The 18921-nt window shown below is 44.6% G+C and overlaps 1 long non-coding RNA gene across 1 annotated transcript; it reads right to left on the bottom strand.

Annotated features, from left to right (window-relative positions):
• Positions 1–12078: 12078 nt before the first annotated feature.
• Positions 12079–16873, bottom strand: LOC115082434. The gene is made up of 3 exons (XR_003854167.1): positions 16797–16873; positions 14032–14035; positions 12079–12089 (listed from the first exon to the last, which is right to left on the bottom strand). It is a non-coding gene; the product is annotated as an uncharacterized LOC115082434 (long non-coding RNA).
• Between the last annotated feature and the right edge of the window lie 2048 nt (positions 16874–18921).

Raw genomic sequence — 18921 nt, 5'->3', positions numbered from 1 at the left:
TTATTTTTTACATTCTACATAATAATAATGTGTGTGTGTGTGTGTGTGTGTGTGTGTGTGTGTGAGTATTCATTGATCACTGGTTTAGATTTCTTTTACCTCTACAGATACATTAAGGAGGTAACCTGTATAAGTTAACACTGAAAATACTTGCTTCATTACTGACTGAGTGCACTCAAACCTGACATTGCACAAAGCTTCTGGGAACTGGGAAACCTTTGGGGAAGGGGGAGACTTTTCCGAAAGGATGGGCTCCACCTTAACCAGAGTGGAACCAAGCTGCTGGCACTAACTTCTAAAAAGGAGATAGAGCAGCTTTTAAACTAGAACAAGGGGGAAAGCCGACAGTCACTCAGCAGTGCATGGTTCGGAGAAATGTATCCTTGAAGGATACTAATGAATCAGGAGAATTAGGGCATCCCAACAGAGTTTCCAATAAAACCAAAAAAAAAGTCCATGTGCCTATATGGAAAAAATCACCTGAGCTAAAAATTTCCAAATTGCCCCAAACAACTGAAAAGCAGGTTGTTAATACAAACAAAAAACACACTTTGAAATGACCATGTGCTAATGCCAGAAGCCTAAGAAGTAAGATGGGAGAGTTAGAGCGTATAGCAGTGAATGAGATTGACATCATTGGCATCACAGAGACTTGGTGGAAGGAGGATAACGAATGGGACAGTGCTATATCAGGCTACAAATTATATCGCAATGATAGGGAGGATCAACTTGGTGGGGGTGTAGCACTTTATGTCCGGGAGGGTATAGAGTCCAACAGGATAAAGATCATACAAGAGAGTAAATGCTCAGTAGAATCTATATGGGTAGAAATCCCATGTGTGTTGGGTAAGAGTATAGTGATAGGAGTATACTACCGTCCACCTGGACAAAATGGTCAGACAGATGATGAAATGCTAAGAGAAATGAGGGAAGCAAACCAATTTGGCAGTGCAGTAATAATGAGAGATTTCAATTACCCCAATATTGACTGGGTAATTGTAACATCAGGACTTGCTAGAGACATAAACTTCCTGAATGTAATAAATGACAGCTTCATGGAGCAATTGGTTCAGGAACCTACAAAAGAGGGAGCTATTTTAGATTTAATTCTTAGTGGAACGCAGGATTTGGTGAGAGAGGTAACGGTGGTGGGGCCACTTGGCAACAGCGATCATAACATGATCAAATTTAAACTAATAACTGGAAGGGGGACAATAAGTAAATCTGCAGCTCTAACACTAAATTTTAAAAAGGGAAACTTTGATAAAATGAGGAAAATAGAAAAAAACTGAAAGGTGCAGCTGCAAAGGTTAAGGGGCGGATTTTAAAAGGGTTACGTGTGTATGTCCTGGGGCTTGAAAAAAGGGGCAGGGAGTGTGTGTCTGGGGCGGGGCAGGGGCATCGCCAGAGGCCTCTGAAGGCCTGCTAAGCCTGGGGATCGTGCGCCGGCACTCGGCTGACGTGCGCAACCTATGCCTGCCCGGAGCCAGGCTCAACTTAAATAATAAAGGTGGGGGGGATTTAGATAGGGCTGGGGGGCGGGTTAGATAGGGGAAGGGAGGGGAAGGTGGGGGGTGAAAGGAAAGTTCCCTCCGAGGCCGCTCCAATTTCAGAGCGGTCTCGGAGGGAATGGGGAAAGCCATCAGAGCTCCCCTAGGGCTCGGCACGTGCAAGGTGCACAAGTGTGCACCCCCTTGCACACCCCAACTCCGGATTTTATAAGATGCATGCGGCTGTGCGCGCATGTTATAAAATCGGGCATAGATTTGGGCGTGCCCGAGTGTAGGTTCGAAAATCTGGCCCTATGTGTTCAACAGGCATGAAAATTGATTAAAAATACAATCCTAAACACGCAGTCCAGATGTATTCCATGCATTAAGAAAGGTTGGCAAAATGATTATTTTAGCGAAAAAAAATCCTTCAAAAATTGGAAGAAGGATCCATCTGAAGAAAATAGAATAAAGCATAAGCGTTGGCAAGTTAAATGTAAAACATTGGTAAGATAGGCGAACAGAGAATTTGAAATGAAGTTGGCCGTAGAGGCAAAAACTCATAATAAAACCTTTTTAAAATATATCCAAAGCAAGAAACCTGTGAGGGAGTCGGTTGGACCATTAGATGACCGAGAGGTTAAAGGGGCTCTAAGGGAAGATAAGCCCATTGCAGAAAGACAAAATGAATTCTTTGCTTCCGTGTTTACTAATGAGGATGTTGGGGAGATACCAGTTTCAAAGATGGTTTTCAAGGGTGATGAGTCAGACGAACTGAAACAAATCACTGTGACCTTGGAAGATGTAATAGGCCAGATTGACAAACTTCTACCACCTGGACCGGATGGTATGCATCCTAGGGTAGTGAAGGAACTCAAAAATGAAATTTCTGAACTATTTAAGAACATAAGAACATGCCATGCTGGGTCAGACCAAGGGTCCATCAAGCCCAGCATCCTGTTTCCAACAGAGGCCAAAACCAGGCCACAAGAACCTGGCAATTACCAAACACTAAGAAGAACCCATGCTACTGATGCAATTAATAGCAGTGGCTATTCCCTAAGTAAAATTGATTAATAGCCATGAATGGACTTCTCCTCCAAGAACTTATCCAAACCTTTTTTGAACCCAGCTACACTAACTGCACTAACCACATCCTCTGGCAACCAAAATGATAAGGGGAATGGAACAGCTCCCCTATGAGGAAAGACTAAAGAGGTTAGGACTTTTCAGATTGGAGAAGAGACGGCTGAGGGGGGATATGATAGAGGTGTTTAAAATCATGAGAGCGGGAGATCGGTCCCCGCGCCCCCACTGGACCACCAGGTACTCGTAAAATGTTTTGGGGGGTTCGGGAGAGTGGGGGAAGGTAAGGGGTCAATTTTAAAGGGTCGGGCCTCAGTAAAAAAAAATTAACTTCACATCTCCACCGATGAGATTTTTTTCTCCCTCCAGCCGAAGCCGATCGTTAAGACGATCGGGCACACGATTCACATCCCTAATCCTTTCAGGATTTTCACGTGATTTATGGTTTTGGAATCACCCACACTTTCCCTTATATTCAAATTGCACATTACTTAAGAGCGCTCCCTGATAGTACTAGAGATCCCTTGGTGTTTCATAACCTAGATGGGGGTTTTTTGCTTTGAGGGGGCTAAGTCCCCATCCATGTCAGTATATTATAAGCACCTACAAAAACATGCTGAAGTGGATATGTGTTCTATTTTGGAAACCCGCTGGACCAGGGATGGTGATTTTGTCCTTACACAAAATATTTCGAAGACATGCTTTTGGCGTATTTCCAGGATCTCAGCCAATATGTAATATAGAGAGTTAAAGTTTAAGTTTCTCAGTTGGGCCTATGTGTCACCAGAAGTGGCCTTTCTACTAACTACAGCACCCTCAGCCAGCTGCCTCCAGTGTGGGCACGCTTCTGGGACTTTGTCCCATGTATTCTGGACTTGCCCTGCTATACAACGCTTTTGGCGCAAAGTGGCAGAGTACATGGCTGATTTGATAGATGTCGCTTTTCCAGTTACCCCCTCCGGCTGTTATTTGGGTGTATTTCACTGATTTGGATACGAGATCCTGGGTCGCGTATGCTTTTACGTAAAGCCTGTCTTGTGGGGAAAAAAATGATCCTTTCTGACTGGCGGTTGCCTGATAGTCCGTCCTTTTGGGCCTGGAGAAACTGTTTCCATAAAATGATGACCATGGAGTCAATGGTAGCTCGAATTTCTCCTCGCTGCCAAAGGCATTTTTTGAAGGTGTGGCAGAATTATCTTCAATCTCTCCCACATCGTGCCCGCAGTCTTGTAGTTAACGATTAACCTTGCTGTTGTGTGTGTTACTTGGTGGAACTCTGGGTGGAACTCTGACTGCTGCTGACTTCCTATGCATTGTGTGGAATGGGGGGGGGGGATTTCATTGTTTGCATCTATTTATTACTAGTTTGATTTTGCTACTGCAACTTCGATAATTGTAAACCGGCTTGACATGTACTTGAAAGTCGGTATATAAAGTTGTATAAATAAATAAATAAATATTGTGATTCTATTCTGAGGAGGGGGCAGAAACCACCCCTCTTCAGTGTTGTATTATTAATGTTGTATCCTTAAGGTTGCAAAAATCTAATAAAAATTGTTTAAACATAAAACCAAATCCTTGTGCACAGAATGAGCCACAGTTTTCCTGCCACCCCACCACTTGTAACCTTTTTAAAAAACAGAAGGGGCTAGAAAAATGCATACTTCCAGCTACAAAGCATGCTTCCGGTTCTGTCAGTAAAAAGCATCAGGAACATTTCTGCTGATGTTCTAGGTCGCATGTTTTGGGAATTTTGGATTGTACTTCCAGTGAGATCATCAAAAACAGCCAGAGTCCATTAATTCTGTCGTCATTAAAAAAGTGACAGGACCCTTTCTGATGATGTTCTAGGGAGTGTGGTGAGCGTGGTGGTGAGGGGGTGGACTTCCGGTGATGTCATACCCATGACATCATAGGGGGTGTGGCTTGGGGCAGGGTGTGGGCAGGACAACCAGTGACATCATAGGGGGACCGGTTTGGGGACAGGGCATTGGAGGGGCCTCACCATTCACTTCTATTGGGGGGAGGAGCATGGGCGGGGTCTGGGGCAGAGCTAAGGTTGTGGTCAGGGGCAGGGTTAAGGACAGTAGGAAGTGGGAGGGGTGGCTATGCCCCCATTGACTTCTATGGGGAGTGGGCGGGGCTTATAAGAGAAGTGAATGCTGATTGGCTGCTTGTCATCCTTACCTCAGCTGTCAATCAGTTTGATTGATGGTGTACCCATAGACTGCTAATAGCAATTTATAGAGAATCCAGGAGATTACCAGAGGATAAGAAAGAGTTAACAATGTTAGCAATGGGTAATATTATATTATCTATGAAGAGTTTGAGAAGAACAGTGGAATATGGTGAGAGAGGTCTGCATATAAGATTTCATTTTGGTGATTATTTGTTAGATTTATGTGCTGGCGACAGTTTCAAATGTGTCCAAAGTACTGACACGGGAGATGGTCGGAAGCATCAGCAATGTGGTAGGAAATGTGTCAACTAAATTTTGAATTTTTGAGTGAAAGAATTTTCCAAATGAGACGCATAAGCTCATATGAAGAGCTGGCATCGGGATATTTTCAGATATGATTATGATGTGGTGTAATACATTTAACAGTGTTAAACAGGACTTTAGGATTTTCTTAGCATGTTGAATGTGTCTTGAAAAGTGAGCTTTTTGGGCAGATTCATATGATGAGAGTTGATTGTTAAAAAGATTCAGATTCCTAGCAGTTTTGTGTTTTTTCCAAACACTTTCTGACTGATGGAATTTTTTTAATGCAAAGCTAAGTCACGAGTATACCAGGGTGCGTAGCGGATTCTGTTACTGGTTAATGTTCGAATGGGAGCGAGTTTGTCAATAGTGCTAAGCAAAGCAGAATCCCATGTGTTCACCATTTCATGAGGATCAGTATCAGGTACGTCAGAAATTAAAGGAAAAATTCCAAACAAACAGGTCCTACTGAAAGTAAGTATGAAGACTTGAACAAAAAAAACATTACTTTCACGAGATGTTTAACATTCATTCAATTACTGACTGCCAGATTAAATGTCCATGGGAAACAGAAGAAAATACCTTAAATCACCAGCATTGATGCAATATTTTTGTCTTGCTGGCGAAATGTTTGGCCAACGTCGGCGGCAAATGAATAGAATCATTGGTATAAAATCAATGAAATGGAAAGAGTTCTAAGATAAATCCTTTTTAAAAAACATCTATAATATTTTGCATCAATAAAAATATTTAGGTAGGACTGAGGGTTTTATGACCAATGATTGAACAAAATGCAGCAGGTCTAGAAGAAATTAAAGGGAGTAATGTTTATATAAAGGCAGATGGTTCCGCATGGTTTCCTTTGGGGTAGATTTTCAAAGGGGTGCGTGCATAAGATACGCGCACAACCCCGAGAACCTACTCCTGCCTCCTTCTGCGCGCGCCAAGCCTAACTTGCATAGGCTCAGCGGCGCACGCACGCCCCGGGACTCGCGTAAGAGATGGGGCTTGAAAAAATGGGCGTTCTGGGGTGGGGCCGGGGACGGGGCGCAGGTCCGGGGGCGTTCGGGGGGGTGGGACCGAGGCCTCCGGAACAGCCCCCGGGTTGGGGGATGGAGAGCCGGCGCGCACAAGTTATGCCTGTCCGGAGGCAGGCGAAACTTCTTCAATAAAGGTCAGGGGGGGTTTAATTAGGGCTGGGGGTGGGTTAGATAGGAAAATGGAGGGGAAGGTGCGGGGGGTAGAAGGAAAGTTCCCTCCGAAGCCTCTCCGATTTCGGAGCGGCCTTAGAGGGAACGGAGGCAGGCTGCTCGGCTTGGCTTGCGCAGCTTGCACAATTGTACACCCCCCTGCGTGCACCGACCCTGGATTTTATAACACGCGCGCGGCAGCATGCGCGTGTTATAAAATAGGGCGTAGATTTGTTCGCGCCGGGTTGCGTAACAAATCTACACCCGCGCGCTTGTTATAAAATCCAGGGTCGGTGCACGCAAGGGGGTGCACAATTGTGCACCCCCCTGTGTGCGCCGACCCTGGATTTTATAACACGTGCGCGGCAGCGTGCGCATGTTATAAAATAGGGCGTAGATTTGTTCGCGCTGGGTTGCACGAACAAATCTACACCTGCGCGCTTGTTATAAAATCTGGCCCTTTGTGAATAGGAGCAAGTGGGGGAGTTGAGTTAAGTTGGGAATGATTACATTTAATGGTGGTGTTGATTAAGTAGTGATCTGAGCAGGGAAAATTGAAAGATTTAGAAAGAGCAAGTCTAGGGTGTGTCCAGGCTTATGAGTAGGAGCAGAAATAAATTGATGCCAGGCAAGGGCATTCATGGCACTTGAGATATGTTCAATGGAATTAGAGAAATGGATTAAATCAAGGTGCAGCTGAAATCACCTAGGATAATAGTCTTTTCAGGCCAAGCGAGAAGAGCAGAGCAAGGAGAGCAATTATGGGCTAGTAATCCTGGTGGACAATATACTATACAGAGATGAGACCACAGCCTGAATACTGTGTGCAATTCTGTTTGCCGCGTCTCAAAAAAGATATAGTTGCGATGGAGAAGGTACAGAGAAGGGCAACCAAAATGATAAAATGCAAGGAACAGCTCCCCTATGAGGAAAGGCTGAAGAGGTTAGGGCTGTTCAGCTTGGAGAAGAGACGGCTGAGGGGGGATATGATAGAGGTCTACAAAATCATGAAAGTTAAATGTAATCAGTTATTTAATCTCTCAGATAATAGAAGGACCAGGGGGCACTCCATGAAGTTAGCAAGTAGCTCTTTTAAAACAAATCGTAGAAAATTCTTTTTCACTCAGCACATAGTTAAGCTCTGGAATTCATTGCCAGAGGATGTGGTTACAGCAGTTAGTGTAACTGGGTTTAAAAAAAGTTTGGATAAATTCCTAGAGGAGAAGTCCATAAACTGCTATTAATCAATAAGGTTTAGTAGCTTGGGATTTATTCAGTGTTTGGGTCCTTGCCAGGTACTTGTGACTTGGATTGGCCACTGTTGGAAACAGGTTGCTGGGCTTGACGGACCTTGGTCTGACCAGTATGGCAACTTTTTATGTTCTTTTGTTCTTATGTAGGATGCAGCTTCTCTTACCCACAGAGGGGGAGGGCAAACGTCAGCCCCCACTTTTACCCTGCTAAAGGTTCAGTAAAATGATTTCAAAATTGTCCTCAGAATAAAGGCCTGGAATGATTTAGAGATGATAAAGTCTGTGTGTGTTTGGGTATTAGTTTTATATTTATCCTGCTATATCCTGGTTTGGTAATTTGGGGGGAACTCTGAGATGTACATTTTTCTCTTACCCTGCAGTTTCCTCCTGCTCCATTGGGTCTCCCGCTCAGTTGGAAGCAGGGAGGGACTCCTGATGCCATGAGCCCTCATTCACAATTACCCCAGGATTTTACTCTCTTTTATAATTCCCCCCTTGTGTGATCATTGCAGGGGCAGTCCTTGGCTGAGACCACGCACCCGGGCTCCTTCTGGGACCCTGCAATGATGGGCATTAAATCCGGCCAATTGGAGTCAAGCGTGAATATGACACCAAGGGGCCGTGACGTTTGCTTCCACAGATTCCCTATCCCAGATGACCAGGGGATCAAAAGATCCGACTCAGGGCTTCTTCAAGTTGTGCATTTTAATCATTTCCATTTCTATTTCAGTTACGTATCGTTGACAACTTGATATCATTGTTGGTAAGAGCAATTTAATATTTGACAAATAGTTTCAATAGCTGTTGTGTTTTAATAATGAGTGTATGTGTTTGTATTCACTGATCTCTGGTTTGGATCCTTTTAACTCTACAGATACATTAAGGGGGTAACACGCATAATTCACTTTGAAAATACTTGACTGATTTGTGCTTCAGTTCCTCCTGGCTGCTCCTGGGGTTATTGACTGGCACACACTTAACATTGCACATATCAAAAGCTCTGTGTGTGAATGCCACCTCTGTTTACAGAAACTGAGGCTTGGGATCATTATTTGCAGCCATTTACAGCTGCAGCTGTTCTAGCTATGGTCGGCATCAAGAGAGATGTCCTGTGAGGGCAGCGAGGCTGGGGCACATTGAGGTGGGGGATGAAGTGGTAACTGAGAGGGTGCACTCATGCTCACACTACTCTCTGTAGTGGCCACTCTTTCCTGCACTATACACCCACTGTGTCTCTGCTTCTAGTGCTCCTGCTCACACCCCCTACCCACCAGTATCTCCTTTATTTAAGTGACATCCTGAGAGCCCCTGGTACAGGTTCACTGTGTGAGTGTGGTTAGACACAAGGTCAGTATCCACCAGGCAAGCCAGCCCTGGTGAGACCCAGTACCCAGGGCACAAGACCGGTATCCTGCAGGCACTTCCCTGACAGGACCGGCTGCACTGAAACACAACACACCATACTCACACCCTGAGGCAGGGCACTGTAGACTCCAGGTATAGCAGTGCTTTATTATTATTTGCTGAGTTAAGATTCAGAAAGTAACGGTGCAGAGATAATAAGGGCAAAAACCATATAATTATAATACAGTATAATATTTTGCTTTGCTGCTCTTTAAAAGGGTCCAGGAAAGCTGCAGGGGCTCTTTTACCCCTAGACGTTTAGAATTCTCTCCCTCTGTCTATCCCTCTCCCTTTATAAACATGACTTTCCATATTGATCCTGTTTTTTTGCACATCTGAGAGCCTGCTTCAAGAGACGCCTGCTCTCCTCACTTCTACAGAGTACTTCAGATTGAGAAGCAATTTGCTTTCCCTTGTGACCCTAATTCTTTTACCACAAGCCTGGGCATCTGTTGTCTACTTCTCCTGTTCTCACAGATGTTTTATAGTCACATGATGTGGGGTCAGTGGGAGCACCCTGAGGACTAACGTCTGAATGCATCCTTAGCTCAGCTGATCAAACTTATCTTAAACAATTCTTTTTCCTTTCACCCATTGGCCAGCGTGTAAGTACTGTCTGCTGTCAGAGGTCTCCCTCTCTCTCCCTCTTGTTCCTGCTGAGGCAAGGAGTCCTCAAACTGTAAAATCTCTGCTTTCAATGCCTCTTTCTCACAGAAACCCTCTGACTTCTCATCCAGAACATTTACTATGGGGATGACCCCACCTAGGGTGGCATTGATGGAGCTCAGATCCTCCATGGCATCCTTGAAGGCCTTCTGGACTTACATCATCTCCCTCATCACTGCCCGATCACGAGGATCCAGGGGGAAAGCCACACCTATCTCCATTCCCAGACACAGGTCCTAAAGTAATGTCTGCAGCTCCAGTAACCTCTGAAGCATCAGATAGGAGGAATTCCAGCAAGAGCCATCATCTTGAATGAGACAATTATGAGGCATCTGAAATTCTTCCTGCTTCTCACAGGGAAGCCGCCCATCCTTTATGCTATGATGAAAATGCCCCACTATTTACCCCCACTTCTCTATCAGGTCCCTCACATATCCCGTGTCCCTGGGCCCCAGTCCCAGGGTATCCCATACTGCCGGCCCTCTAGCATTGCTGGGAGAATAAACTGTGGGAGCTACCTAGTATAGAGAGACAAATGAGTCCTAAGTCAATCCTCGCTTGAAGCGAAGACTTTCTCCTTACTAACTCGATTCATTAGCAAATACTGAGACCTTTTATATTGGAAGTGGATGACGTCATCTCAGGGGGACACCCCCGAGGTTCGCGCCCTTGCTGGTACATCAATCGGAGAGCGCGCCCTACGTCATCAGGCAACATGGCGGATCCGCAGTGTCGAGCCGGTCCGGGGACACCGGAGAGAGACGGCCAGGAGACGCCGCGGCAGTTAACCGTCCATCAGACCCTATGGGGGTCGCCACAGAGGTAAAGAGGGCGGAGTGAGGGCGTCAAGCAGCGACGGTTGCAACAGTATTGCCTTTTGGACTCTGTAATGCCTCGGCTGTATTTTAAGCCTCTTGTATTCTCACGTTCTGGTTTACCTGGACGACATCCTTATTTTTCCAGAACTAAAGATTAACACCAGATTCATGTTCGACAAGTTCTCCAGTATCTTCAAGAGAACCGGTTATTTGCTAAACTAGGAAAATGCTTGTTCCACAAAGAAGAGCTACCCTTCCTAGGCTATATTGTCTCTCGGACTGGCCTACATATGTATCCAGGGAAACTCAAGGCCATTGTAGACTGTCCTCAACCCAAAGGCCTCAAGGCCCTACAACGTTTTTTGGGTTTTTCCAATTACCATCGTCAGTTTATTGCCATGACAAGGAAAGGGGCAGAGATTCAGAAGTGGTCTTCCGAGGCTGTCCATACCTTTCAGTGTTTAAAAGAAGAATTCATCGAAGACCCTTGTCTTCAACTACTGGACCCTACTAAACCTTTCACCATGGAGGTCGATGCCTCAGCACTAGGAGTAGGGGCAATTCTTCTGCAACCTTCAGAATCAGGGAAGATACTTACCTGCACTTATTTTTCTAGAAAACTTTCTCCGGCAGAGAAAAATTATGCCATCGGAGATCGAGAATTCCTAACAGTAAAGTCCACTCTTGAGGATTGGTATCATCTATTAGAGGGAGCCAAATATACAGTTACAATGTATATAGATCATAGGAACCTGGGGTATCTTTCACAAGCTCAACATCTAAATCCAAGACAGGCCTGCTGGGCGCTGTTTTTCAGTCAATTCAATTTTAATTTATGCTTTTGACCTTCTGAAAAGAATCAGCGAGCAGATGCCTTATCTAGAAGTTTTCTTCCCGATGACACTCCTGACCCAACTCGCTATATTATTGATCTGGCTCAAATCTTGTTCGCCGCTACCTTCACGGTACTTTTGGGGAAGACAATGGTACCCAGGTGACTGAGGCAGAAGGTTCTTTATTGGGCTCATGACTTTCATTTAGCAAGACACCCTGAAATGGCTGGATGAGAGATCTTGTTTCTTATCATTATTGGTGGCCCCAGTGGAGACTAGATACCAAGAGGTATGTTGAATCCTGTCCCACCTGTGCGGCAAATAAAAGTCCCCAAAATCGACTTTGTGGGTTGTTCCAACCTTTGCCTATTCCTGATAAACCAGGGACCCACATAGCTAAGACTTCATTATGTATCTTCCCGTCTGATGGGAACATGGTCATTTGGGTTGTTGTGGATGGATTTTCCAGAATGGCCCATTTTATTCCACTCCATGGTTTGCCTTTGGCCCCAGAATTGGCTCGATTATTTATACAGCACATTTTTCGAATTCATGGAATGGACAAGCAGAATGCACCAATTATACACTCAAGGCCTTCCTCCGCTCCCATGTCAGCGAGTGCCAGAACAACTGGGCCACTCTGTTTCCCTGACTAGGTTCTCCCATATCACCCATTTCAATGTAGCCACCAGATCTTCACCTTTCCAAAGGTCTATGCAAAACAACCTTTGCCCCCGCTGCCAATAGCCGTGATAGTGCCTTCTCCAGTGGTTTTTCTCTCCACCCAGGAATTGCATGAACTATGGGAACAGACTAATCACATCATTCAGAAAGCCACTGACAAGGCCAAGAAAACTGTGGAAGCCCCTAGAAAACTAGTGGTTAGAGCAGTGGGCTATGAACCTGGAGACCAGCGTTCGAGTCTCACTGTCGCTCCTTGTGACCTTGGGCAAGTCACTTTACCCTCCATTGCCTCAGGTACAAACTTCGATTATAAGGCCTCTAGGGATAGGGAAATACCTACAGGACCTGAATGCAATCCACTTTGAAGTGCTGAAAAAGTGCAAAAAGCAGAATATAAAAATAAAATAAATATCCTGTCTCAGGGAAGCAGCAGACTGTTTATCCTGTCTCGGTGGAGGCTCCAGTTTGTAGGCGGGTGCAGGGATCTGTCTGTTACAAGACACTGCCAGCTGCCCCTCCCACCTTCCTTGTGATCACAAGTCAGGTAAAAGATAGTGTGGGTTCTCCTCAGAAATAGACTTTTATTTATCAGATTTGCAGGAACATAACATTTAGAAAATAACAATAATTCCTATCTGTAACATCCTGGCTACTAACAAAACCTGCCATAGACCTTAGCCTGCTTTGATATAAATAATTGTGGCTAACTTTCTTACTCCAGATTCCAACGTTCAGCTGATTCCTCTTAGTGTTCACCTCTGAAGCAGGTTCTGGCTGGAGTGCTGGCGAGCGAGGGCAGGGGAGAGGTTCTCTTTCTAGCTTGGCTGGCAGGGCTGGTTCTCACCCTCTGGGATGGCAGGGAGATCTGGCCAGCTTGGCCTTTCCTTTCACTTCCAGGGACGCCCTCAGCACAGGTTCTTGCGCTCAGGGATTTCTCCCAGGGTTTGCATTCAGGATTTGGGCTCCTCCGGGGGTCCGGGCCTGCTCCCTTTTAGGCTTTGGGGTCGCTCTGCCAGGAGGTTCTTCTTCTTTCAGGCCTCTTTTCCAGCATCCTTTCTTGTTTCTTTTCTGGAACCAAACCTCTTTTCTTTATGGAACTGAACCTCTTTCCAAAACTGGACTCCTTTCCAGAACTGGACTCTTTTTTTGCTTCTTCGCTGATAAATGTGCATGAGCTCATGCAAACCCTTGTGGGGGGTGGAGGGTCTCTTGCCGCATTGCAGGTCTTTTTCTCCCCCCGTTATTTCAGGGGGGGGGGGGTCCTGCCACGTTGGCAGGTCCCTTCCCCTCCCAGTTTCTTTGGGGAAGAAACTGTCCACATAGTCCTACCAAGCTGGTCACAGCGTCAGCTTTGTCTCAGGCTGCTCTTTTCTTGAATGTCCCTGCCATCTGCTTAGGATCTTAGTGTCTCTTCTGTATGGTTTCTTTATTTGCACAGGAACTACAAACAGAAACATTGGATAAGACTTCCAATACTGCTTGGAACAAGGCCTTTAGTTTCTACTGATGCAAGGAAGTTTAAAGTTCACCTGGGTAAAAGTCCTTCTCCTGCTATAGCAGATTGAGGGCCTGTCAGAATGTATTCTGTGCATGGCTATTATAATTCATAACTGGTGCATCATTGGTAAACAGGAGATATCACCCTACACTAATATGGAAAATGTTTTTTTACTCAATGCTATATTAAGCTCTGAAATTCAATGCCAGAGGATGTGGTGAAACCTATTAGTGTTTTGGACAAATTCCTGGAGGAAAAGTCCATTAATCCTTATTAAGGTGGAGTTGCAGATATCCACTGCTTATTCTTGGGATGATCAGGTTGGAATCTATCTATCCCTTGGGATCCTGCCTGGCTCCTATGTCCTGGCTTGGCAACTGTTGGAAACATGATACTGGGCTTGATGGGCTTTGATCTGACCCAGTATGACGTCATATATTTCTTATGTACTAGATGTATACATTATTTATTTCTTTAACAATATTTACAATGCGGCAGCTTCCAAATATACAATTTATCTAGGGCAGATCATGCAAGCACATAGATAATACAATTCTAAATTAAACTAAAATAGCACACAAGGTCCAATCAGGAGAACTTTGTTTCAGGGTCCATCACATGACTTACAAGACTCCCTGGCTTCATTAGTATATACAAAGAAAATATCATGCAAACTTATTAAGAGGATGTTGTTTTAATGTTCAACCAATTAGGAGAATGTTATGCAAAGAAACAAACTAGCTCATTTGTGTGGTAATTGGAATCAATTTATTGTGTAAACAATGCCTCCAGACTGCTTCTGAATTGCTTTGCACTCCTGGGATTGTTTATACTTTATCTAACAAAATATCTTTCTTTGGGCTGCTGGTATGAAGACTTTATTATGGTTACCTACAAGGGGTGTTAATGTAACTGCTAAGCCCCCGTCATTCTTGTGAGAGGACAGGAGTTTGTGTGGGGCCAAAATCTGCAGGTTTACTGATTCGAATGTCAGCTTTGGGAGTGTGAATGTGCAGCATCTATGATCTCTTTGTATTTTGTGTTGTTCAGGAGGAAATGCATTTCTGTTTCCATTTCTCCAGTGCTGCACTGTAAGCAGATTCTGGTTTCTTGGGGTTTCCCAGTTCAGTTTCTGTCTGTGAATTTCTATTAATAATTTGCGCTCACTTATTCTGTATGTGATGAGGGTTTTACCATGTTCTCTCTGTGTTAATAAGGAAAGGTTTTCTCTGAGTGCCGTTCTCTGTGCAGTCCTGTTGTTCTCTTTTCCCCATACGACATGTGGTGGATTTTCGAAGGACCGGTGTAATATTTGCAATGCTGACACTCAAAGGGGATCTCAAAGCTTTGCCCTGATACAGCGCGTGGGGGTCGTATGCTCTCTGGCTCTGTATGTACAGATCATATCTCCCCTGTAATGTGTGGTCCTCATTGCCTCTCCATTGGAATGAGGAGTAGATGTAAAATTGTTCTTTTGGTACAAAACATTTTTATAGTGAGTGTCCTTGCTCCTTGGTCAGTGAGCTACAGTAAACTCCGCAGCATGAGTTACGATCCTCTGGTGATCATCTGCTGACCTTCCCTTCCACACAGGATTATAACTTGCAGATAACGCGCTCTTGTGCTTTTTCATACTTAGCAGCAGTTCTTTGGAAGGCATTGCCTGTGGCACTCTATGGGAGAAAGAAATAAAAGTTTTGGAAACAGGTGAAAGCTTTATATTTTATTGAGGCATCTGGAAGTAATGGTTTTTATGGTTTTGGTTTTATGTTGTTTTTGTTAGAATTAAGTGATTATGGGTGTTAACACCGTACTCTGCCCTGAGCAAAATGGAAATAGTGGGCAACAGGATTTTTAAATAAATAAAAGTAAATAAATCTGGATCCTGGATTGTTGCCCCTTCCTATCCCATCCGCAATGCCTGTAAACTCCCAGCTCCTTTTATCAGAAAGAAAGCTCTGCCATGCATGAACACCATGCTATGCTCATGCAGGTTTCCACTGGTAATGTGCTGGAGATTTCCTCTGCTAATCTTTCACATCCTGAGATATAATGCTGAAACCGCATGGGGCTTAGAACCCAATGGGATGAGGACAGGAGAACCAGGAGTAGGAGGGAGCCTCTGCTGCTGGTCCTGGTGGTTTTAGCATCTGATCACTGTGACATGGACTTCAGTTCTAACTCTGCTGTCTCCCCTATAAAGTGACCTTCCCAGGACATCCTCTCCCTAATCTCACTGCTCTCTTTCTTTCCTTTAGGATGCTGCTGCTAACTCTGTGCCTGCTAAGGTAAACCTAAACATTTCCTCCTGATAATTATTCAAATTAACCATTGCTAAGTTTAAATTTGTGTTACTGCCTCAGAAACTTCCTCTTTCTAACCTCAGTTTCTGTTCTCTCCTGTAGGATAGCAAGGGCCCTCACTAACTGCAGGTAAAACCACCTTCCTGCTCTTACTAATATTAAGAGTTTGTACGAATGCTCCGGTGCTGAAATAGGAAATGACTGCAGATAAAGACCAATTGCTCCCCCAGTCTGCTCAGCTGAGATTCTTCCTTTCTGCTGCTCTGCCTCTTTCCATAGATGAGAATAAAACATCCAACACTTGCTCCCCATCTCCCCTCCTTCCCCTCACCCACATTGTCCTTACTGATCTCTCACCCCTCTCCCCATCGCTGGCCTCTGAACTAATCTTCACCTGAATTTTACCACAACATTGGCAGAATGTGGCAATTCTGCTTCCATGAACCCCCAATTCAACCTCCTCCCCCCAATATTATGCAGCTTTAGGGGAGTCCTGGGGTTCAGTGCTGTCACCGTGTGCATTAAACTGGAGGTTCTGGGAGGAGACCCAATCCTGCTCTAAGACAGCCTGGTTCTGTGATTGCTGTGGAGGGGGTGAGAGCTGTTTCCTGTGGGGAAAGATTGGGGAGGAGAGCAAAGGTGACTCTAACTCCAGCAAATACCTGCAGCCTCCTTCCTTACATCTGGAGTCCTCTAGGATTTCTGATTTATTAATCAGAGAGCAGGAACGGGACCGTTCTTCATTAGAGAAATACTGTGTGGATGAAAGTGAGCATGGAAATATAGAAAGTATCAAAGCAGTGCAATAGAAGTTAATAAGTAGGTACAGTCAATGCCAATAAGCAGCCAATCAGAAAGCTTCTGCAGTGCAGCCAGAGCCAATAAGTAATCAGGACTCTCCCATAGTGCAACCAGAGGAAACGAGCAACGAGTTAGCTTCTCCCCATGGTGTCCTTGGATCATCCCCCTCATTAATAGAGATCCACTCTCACTGATCCCTTCAGAAGATTTTGTATTTTTCTGTCTCAGGCTGACCCTGCTCTGTATTTATTGCTCTTATTCTCTATTTCAGAGAGTTCTGGTCCATACCTGAATATCAGCCGATGGATCTGCAAAGTGATGGCTGACGGCTGAATCCTCTCTGCTCCTTCCTGCTCAGTAACAAGGGATCTTCTTCCTTTCTGCTGGCACACGAAGCATCTTCTCCTCCAGAGACTTCTCATGATTCTGCTCTCCCTTGTATCGCTTCTTCAATAAATCAAAAGCATTCACATTCCTGTGTCTTCTAATTTGTTGCTCTTTTCCCAGCAGGGAAATGGGTGATTTGAGGGCTCGAGTAATTCAGTCTTTCCCCTTTCCCCTCATTTCTAGGGTTTATACAGGTAGAAAGCTCTCATAAAATAGCCCAGGGCTCGATGTGCTTAAAGAAATGAGAAATGTTCCATCAGCAGAGTCTGTAAGAATAAATCTGCCCACTCAAGATGTGACATATCCTGCATTCATGCAAAAGATGACAGGACAGTATCATAGTAACACAGTAATGAGGGCAAAAAAGAACAGATGGTCCATCCAGTGTGCCCAGCAAGCTTCTTATGATAGTATCGACTGCATCATGCAGGTTACCCCTATGTTTCTCTAAGGGTAGTAACTGTCGGTCTGTAAAGTTTTTATGATAACCATAAAATGTATTGCTATCGACATTTTTTTATGGTTGATGAGCCTAGAAAATTCAGCCTTGTCTGCTTGATGTGCTTTGTTAAGGACTTGCCTGAGAAGCAATCCTGTGCTTTTTTCCTTATGTCTACATATCAGTACCCCAGACCGAAAAAGTCAGGGCCTGTGTTTGATTATCATTGAATTCAATTCCCATTCCTCCCACAGTTGAAGCTGAGAGCATATTGCAGCTGCATCAAAAGCATCAAGACTTATTGGTTAAGGGTAGTAATCCCGTGCTATCTCTTAAGGGTAGTAACTGCCGCTCCGTGCAGGTTACCCCCCATGCTTAGAACCCCAGAGTATCCTTCAAAAACATAAGTCTCACCATCAGAGAAAAAACCAAAACTTATTAAAATGTATCCAGCCTCTCAACCAAAAATAAAAGCTTGTCCGGTACATAAGGTGCTGCAAAGGACATGGGGGTAGATATTCAGCCGCTGTGAAAATACTTCATCTCTTGTTTTCTTGCTCCTATCTCCTTGGGTTATTGAGCACACGCACAGGTTGCATTGCTCAAACCTACACCTGCTCCAAGGAGAGAGTAACATGTACATATGGATTTACACAGAAAACAAATCGGAAGTCGATCCAGTTGGCTGTGTAGCAGTAAAGATAGCGAAGATCAGATTATGGAAAAAGCCTTTTATTAAAATTTGCCCGACTCTGGCCAAGTTTCGCTCTTTAGTCGAGAGCTGCCTCAGGGGCAACTAGAAACAAATATATAAAGTGTTAAAAAATGAACACACATAAAAAGAAATAAAATTGATAAGCAACATATATGGGTGTACAGAACAGAAATAATGCAAATCATAACATGTATGTGTGTTGACAACATAATGATATACAGAAATAATGCAGATAAAGAACTCAGGGCACAGTATGTGTGCAGATATCATTAAATACAAACAATAGTAGTGAAAACAGGTAAGAATGTGCTGGAGAGGATAACACGGTGCTTAAAATATTAATAAAATGTCAGGGAGTAAAGTGGTTTCGGACCATATTGCAGGAGGTTATTTAAAAAATAAAATATGAAGTTAAAAAATTAAAATTAAATTTAGTTTTATTCTAAATAGGAACCAAAGATTGTATGCAAGAGTGGATGCACAAATACTGTGACTTCAGCCCTGTAGGCACACAATAAGTCCTGCTAACATTTAGTAAGCATTCCACGTCCTGCAGACGCCGACGTGGAAGAGGAGCTGGAGCTGCGCCATGCAGGCCGCTGACGAGAAGATCTGGGGGTGGCTCCTGCCGCAAGAAGACCCCAGGGAGAGCAGGCTCCGGGCCACTTCAAAGAGGATGATATAAGCGGCCTCCGGGCCACGGTGCAGGCCGAAGTCCACTGCTCCCTGAGGCGGTGAAGAAAACAGGCACAACCTCGGGCACCCGCAGGAACGGCAAGATGGCAGCCTCAGGGCCACGGAGGATGGACCGGAGTGGCTCCATGCTACAAGGAGGATCCCTGGCGCAGCTCCTGCCACGCCGGCATGATGGC

This window comes from Rhinatrema bivittatum, chromosome 1 (genome assembly GCF_901001135.1).
Source record: "Rhinatrema bivittatum chromosome 1, aRhiBiv1.1, whole genome shotgun sequence".
Lineage (NCBI taxonomy): Eukaryota > Metazoa > Chordata > Amphibia > Gymnophiona > Rhinatrematidae > Rhinatrema > Rhinatrema bivittatum.
This window is presented reverse-complemented; position numbering and strand designations above follow the sequence as displayed.